At 42.0% G+C, this 6,886-nt stretch overlaps 1 pseudogene; it reads right to left on the bottom strand.

The window, feature by feature from the left end:
* Positions 1–1,997: 1,997 nt before the first annotated feature.
* LOC134913871 (5S ribosomal RNA) lies at positions 1,998–2,116 on the bottom strand (annotated as a pseudogene).
* Between the last annotated feature and the right edge of the window lie 4,770 nt (positions 2,117–6,886).

Here is a 6,886-nt window from a genome sequence, read left to right as displayed (position 1 = left end):
CTGCTGACTTCTATACCAAGAGGATGGAGTAACTAGTGCCTGCTGCAACTTACAGTGCCATCTTGCAGCTAATCCACTGGGTCCAGTGGTAGATTATGGACAGTGGTGCAAGTAGAAATATTTTCATAGTGATACTGAGTGTGCCGTAAAATGGGCGTGGTCATGTGTCATAAATGGGCATGGCCACATGACACTAGAGAGAGTGGCTACATTACAGTAGGGGTGTAGCCACACAGCACAGTCCCTTTTCTTTGCACTCTGGAAGCAAGGCTAGGCATATATAGTAATTACCCCAGTATAATAGAAATATATTGTAATGCCCCCAATTTAATAAAAATACATAGTAATGCCCCAATATAACAGGAATAGATACTGTAGTAGTGCCCCTGGTATAATAGAAATATATAGTAGTGTCCCACATTACAATATAAATATATGGTAATGCCCCATAATAATAGACATACTGTATATAGTAGTATTCGATATTACAGTAGAAATATATAATAATGCCCCATAATAATACACATATATAGTAGTGTCCACATTACAAAATAAATATATTGTAATGCCCCGCAGCTGTGACTGCCATTACCTTAATTATAATGCTCTCGGCAGTGCATTATAATTGCGTAATGGCAGTCACAGGTGTAAAGTTTGCAGTGGGTGGTAATGCATACCTGCTGCCAAATTCTTAAGGGTACTCCATACCCGAGTGTACCTTCATACTTGCACCACTGAGCATGGATCAAGAGCCATACCTTAGCAGTTTCCAGCCATCCTGGAGGAAAAGTACGGCTGTATAGAGACCCAGGCTTGGCTTCATCAGCATAATGATGTCTCTTATATCCCTCTATAATATGGGATACTATAGTTTTTGAGTGATCTCATGTAGTATAAAATCGTTTGGTAGGTTAGTACTTATAAACCCCTGGTGTCTCTCTTTATCAAGGTCAATTGAATAGGCAAATCCAAAGGTTTATGGACCTTAAATGAAATATAGCTCAATAATTTAGCTTTCACTGAACTGTGTCCAATATGTTAGGTTAGTACCTGCATATGTCAGATAATCACTTGGTGGCTGGCCAGCCTTCATAAAATCAATCCATCCTAATAGGTTGTCCGCAGGTAAGTTGTACACAGCTTTGTTACAGTGTAGCCGTATAGCCACATTGTGCTGTCTGTGTGCTTCCCGGATGAGTCCGTCTGCCATTCACAGTACGTCTCACTATCCCCAGTGTGGCTTTTTCAATCACGTCTCGGTGTAGCGCTGGGCTGTGGTGTATTGACTGAGTCTACACCTGACAGGTCAGTCGCTGGGTGGCTTGACGATGTAGCTTCAAGTCAAACAGGGAGAGCGACCGGGCACTGGTATGTGATAAATTACAACAAATTGTAAGGAACCAAAAGTGGACAATTATAATTGCTGGAAAGAAAATTTAAGCCTTTCAATTGTAGTCCCTATTGGTGGTGCGCCCAGAGCTAGAAAGTACAAGTACTAACAAGGGGAGAGAGAGAAAGCTCTTGTGTGGGCGCACTCTTATGGAAAGAAGAATTATTCTTCAATTATAAGTGAAAATTATTAAAATGTATGTTTATTAATCAAAATTAAAAAATTACCCCTCTACGATCCAAAGAAAGGTGTAGACATAAGAAAGACGTGAGAAAATGTTGAAATGTTCTGGTCTGTTAATCACACGAGAAGGATTAGAAAGGCTGCAGACACTTGATAGTCTGACACCCGTTTCTCCTGACCAGTACAGATATTCTGTATTAATGGGACCAACCAAGGAGGTCAATAATGTGTCCTAGAAAACCACTTAGATTTGGTTAATACTAAGCAATTTATTATTCACCTGTTATTCCTTATTTGCACGAAGTTGGAGAAGTCTATATTGGCATGACCTGAACGCGGTGAAAGTACGGAAAAGTTTAGAAAGAACAAATAGTGGTGATACTGCTGTTGGTGTCCACCCTTCAAAGGAAGGGGAATAGTCCCTACTCTACAACACCAGGTATTCCCAGGGAGTCTCCTGTCAAGGTACTGACCCGGCCCGACGCTGTTTAGCTTCCAAGATCGGACGAGATCGGGCATTAGCAGCGTGGTATGATAGTAGAGAGGCTATTTACCAATGAGAGTGCACCTATATAGGAATGGTAGAGTAGGGAGATTTAGAAAGATGAAGTTATCTAATGTGTAGATCTGCTTTCCACGTTAGGCGGGGTGAAACAATTGCCACTCAGTGGCAAAGTACACCCTGGATCGCGGATGAGAGTCTACGGAAAATAGTAAGCAGTGAAAAGGAGAAAAAAATGTTCTAAAAGATTTAACACTAATTAGAATTTGACTAGTGGTTACTAACTTACTATCCCTAGGGAGAAACCAACTCACAAAATATGGAGCGTCAGGTAAATTTGTGCATCTAAATATAATTCACATATATATTCCTTTTGTGCAAAGCAAAAAATCATTACTTTGAGTACGAAATGAAGACAACCTATAAAGTGTAACACACTGCATACATAAAGAATGGAGCAATGTGCGAAAAATAGGTATAACCTGCAGTCTATAGGATTATTAGGCTGTAATGTGCACAGGAAATCCCAACTGCATAGTGTGCAGTATTAATTAGTGTGCCAAATACGATAAGCACATATAGCAGTGGTACTAGCCTGCGATCTGTGGAATTATAAGACTGTAATATGCACAAAAAGTCCCAACTGCATAGTGTGCAGTATTGATAGATGTGCCTTTTACGATAAGCACCTATAGAGGTGGGAATTCAAACCTTAATTACAGATAGAAAAATAATACTCAAAGTGTCAGGTTCAGAAGACAGGTGGTAATAAACGATCCTCCAAGGAAAGGTCCCATGCTGAAGTCCGTGGAAAATGCGCTTCGCCCGTTGGGCTTGTTCACTTCCTGGATCTCATAGTCGATACTGCATGTGGGGTTTAAAAACCCTGCTAGTATAGATAGCAGCCAATAGGCTGTTCGTACATGATTGGTCCTGGGGGTGGAGGTATGGGAGGTTCCCATTGAGGTGCAGGAGGCCAATGAGAGACAGGTGTGTGGCGCATCCCAGCCAATCAGAGCGTGGGTGCGCTGGATGACGTGGTATGCGGGCGGACTAGAAGCCAGGAACGGGGAGGCTCACGGGCATACGTGAGGAAGGAGCCCATGTGATCAGGGCAAAGGGAGAGGCCTGGTCACAGGGAAAGTGGTGGCGCCATATTGAATATGGGATTGCCAGGAGTGCGTCCTGTTGTAGAACATACGATAGTGCAAATGGAGTATATTAGGTTAAATAAGCTTATAGAGTACCCGAGTATTGCTGTTAAGGACTTGGAATTGCTGAAAATAAAAATAAAAAACTAAACTTGCCACACTCAAATACGGGCGAAAGGTTTGGGAAAGCCCATGGGCACTTGAAGCCAATGGGAAGGTGATTTTCATGCGCCTTGGCCAATCAGGGTATAGATGCCCCTGGACCAATTAACCTGTGGGGAGTGAATGTGCTCCTGTGGTGTATGGATAATACCGAGCTCAATACAATACAGGAAATACGGTCACTAATCGGAATGCCGTGGCGCCATGTTGGAAAAGGGAAAGGCTGCCAGGAGTAGAGGAAAAAAGGTGTAAATACTGTGCAAAAGAAAAGTGAAAGAATTATATTGAGTTTATTACTTAGAAGAGTACTTTGGTTGAACAGTATTAGTGTTCATAAGGGTATAGATGTGTCAGGACTGGATATGGGATCCCAGTGATGCGTGAATTGTAGCGCACCCTGGGATAAGATAATTCTGTATTGGGGAACGTTGCGAGAGGGTAAGGGAAGAAAACAAAATAAAATTAAATGAAATATAATGGGATGTTCTACACATTAAGGGGAAGGGGAGTGAGGGAGGGAATAAGAATGAAACGAGAAGTAAGGGGAGCAATGGAATATGGTTGCGGCCTGAGGAACTGGGGACAAGTGTGGTAATAGACAATTTAGGGATAAAATAATACTGATATTGTAGGATGGTATGGGGTTATAGTCGGAATAAAATTATAAGAAAAGGTGATAGGTATCGTAGGAATATTGAGTTAAATAGGCCATGGGGATGTGGGCTAAGATGAGGGCCCAAATCCCCTATGTAGAATGTATCTAAAATACAGTAAAGTGAAGAAAAAACAATCAATGTAAAATTTGGATTGCTGGGAATAATTGACAAGGAAGGAAGGGGTGAAGGTGTGCATTCACCAAGCGTGTTGAAAGATGCTGCCCTATAAGTGAGCATGTGATACGAATAGGAGTGAAATCTCCGAAAGGAGACAAAAATACTCTTGGAACAAAGGGGGAGAACCTGATATTAGGTGGACAGTGAAAGTGTTGGTGTGACACGTATATGAGTGAATGCGAATGGATGACTAAGGGATAGTGAGAAAGTGGGCAGTTTGGTATAGAAATTAGAGACCAGTGGACGGTGATCAATGTGTAACATGAAAGACAAACATAATGAATTAGTAGGTCATGATCAGAGTGGAAACGGGAAGGAAAAATGTGACGATGGTTGGGTAAAAGGAGGGAATAGGTATAAAAGAATGTGTGGGTAGTGTGTGCAGGTGATTAACACTGTCAGATTGTTAAGACAAGGTAGTGATGCAAAATGTTAGAAAGGAAGGAAATGAAGAATTGAGTCAATGGGAGTGTAGAGAGTATTGCCGATGAAGCTGGAATTAAGCAATATTATAGAAAAACACCATAATTTATGTTTTCATTCAGTCCAAGGGGTCTGAGACTCCCAAGGCGAAAGATCCATTCCCTCTCTTTTTTGTATAATTCTTTGGTCAAGTCTCCTCCTCGTATGCCCAAATGAATGCGATCTAAACCAAAGGCTTGCAATTCCTTAGTAGATCCGTTGTGCTGATAATGGAAATGTTTGGCAACCGTGGTAAGTTGTTTCATGCGTGCCAGATCTTTCGGTGCATTTCGAATATTCCCAAGGTGTTCCAAGACCCTCTCTTTAAGTTTGCGTGTAGTCATGCCGACATATTTTACATTGCAGCTGCAAGTAATGCAATAAATTACCGCTTGTGTGTTACAGTTGAAAAAGTGATTGGTTGATTGGCCATACTTGTCTGTAACTGTATTGGTTTGCAGTATGTGTGTGCACGACTTACATTGGCCACACGGAAAGGAACCTGTTGTCAGTGGCTTCTTGCGTACTGAAGTCAACAAATGGCTCCGAACTAATTGATCTTTGATGTTTCTAGATCTGCGCCAGCTCATCTGTACCATGGGGCCCACAACGGGAAATAAATCCGGATCCATCCGAAGTATAGGAAGGTGTTTGGTTATGGCATCCTTGAGCATTCTCCACTCAAGGCAAAATGTTCCTATAAATCAGATAGTATCTTCATTTTCAGGTGTTACCTTATTAGTCCCAAAGATTAGGTGATCTCTCTTGACAGATGTGGTAGCTTGATAGGCTCGTTTGAGTGACCGTTTGCTATACCCTCTGGCATAGAGGCGATTGGTAAGTTCCCAGCTCTTGGTTTGGTAGATGTGATCCTCGGAGTAATTACGCCTTAGCCTGAGATATTCTCCTTTGGGTATATTCTCAATGGTCGGGGGGAAATGTGAACTGGTTTGGAAGAGGAGACTGTTGGTTGCAGTCTCCTTCCGATATAGTTCTGTTTCCAAATAGCCCGTGTGAGATCTATAGATATTCAGGTCAAGAAACGGAACCCTTTCTGAACTGATGGTGTGGGTCAACCTGATATCCAATTCATTGGTGTTGAGTAATCCAATGAATTCCATTAAGAGGTCCCTTTCTCCGTTCCAGATAATGAATACGTCATCGATATACCTCAACCACAATTCCACATGTGTGGTGTATCTCTCATTCACTGAGTTGAAAATATAGAAATGCTCCCACCATCCCAAAAACAAGTTAGCATAGGTGGGGGCGCAGGCTGCGCCCATTGCGGTTCCCCTTATTTGCAGAAAAAATTGGTCCTGAAATACAAAGTAGTTTTTAGAAAGGACAAAGTCCAGCAATACCAGGAGAAAAGACGAGAAGTCACTGGCTCCTCCTTGATCCAAATAATATTTCACAGCTGTGATTCCTTGGTGATGATTAATACTCGTGTAGAGTGCTTCCACATCTAGAGTTACCAATAAAAGATTTTCTTCACAGTGTATATTATGAATCTTGCGTAGTAAATCCGCTGTATCCTGCAAATAGGAAGGTAGAGAAAGGACAAATTCACGGAGATGGAGGTCCAAGAACCGACTTGGTAGTTCCAACAGTCCACCGTTGACGGACATAATTGGTCTTCCAGGTGGTATAGAGGCATCTTTGTGTACCTTGGGAAGTAAGTAGAAGGTGGGTGTTTTCGGATTCTGAGTTGTTAGATATTTTTGCTCCGGTTTAGTAATGGTACCTTGTATTGCTGCGTGTTGTATTATGGAATTGTAAGAATTCACAAATCTGGTGGTTGGATCACTAAGGAGTTTCTTATAGCAATAGGTGTTGTGGAGTTGCCGGTGAGCCTCAGTAATGTACATTTCTCGTGGCCAAAGTACGATATTACCGCCTTTGTCAGATGGTTTGAAGATGACATCATGCCAGGTTTCCAGTTCTTGTAGGGCTTTGCGCTCATTGAATTTGAGGTTCGAAGGGAAACGGTGAAGGCCCTGTCGGGTTTGGGCATAAATATCATCAAATTCTTTGGAAACTCTGTTCAAAAACACCCTGATCTCTGGGTTGTTATTGTCAGTAGGAAAAAACGTGGATTTGGGCCTACACTGGGGCCTATATGTGGCTGGTACATCCATGCTTGATTCGGCCTGTAGTTCTTCCAACTCACGAATAGCATTAAAATCATCAGTGGTAAGGT

This window comes from Pseudophryne corroboree, chromosome 4, assembly GCF_028390025.1.
Source record: "Pseudophryne corroboree isolate aPseCor3 chromosome 4, aPseCor3.hap2, whole genome shotgun sequence".
Classification (NCBI taxonomy): Eukaryota; Metazoa; Chordata; class Amphibia; order Anura; family Myobatrachidae; genus Pseudophryne; species Pseudophryne corroboree.
The sequence above is the reverse complement of the archived record's forward strand: the minus strand, read 5'-3'. Positions and strand labels throughout refer to the sequence as shown.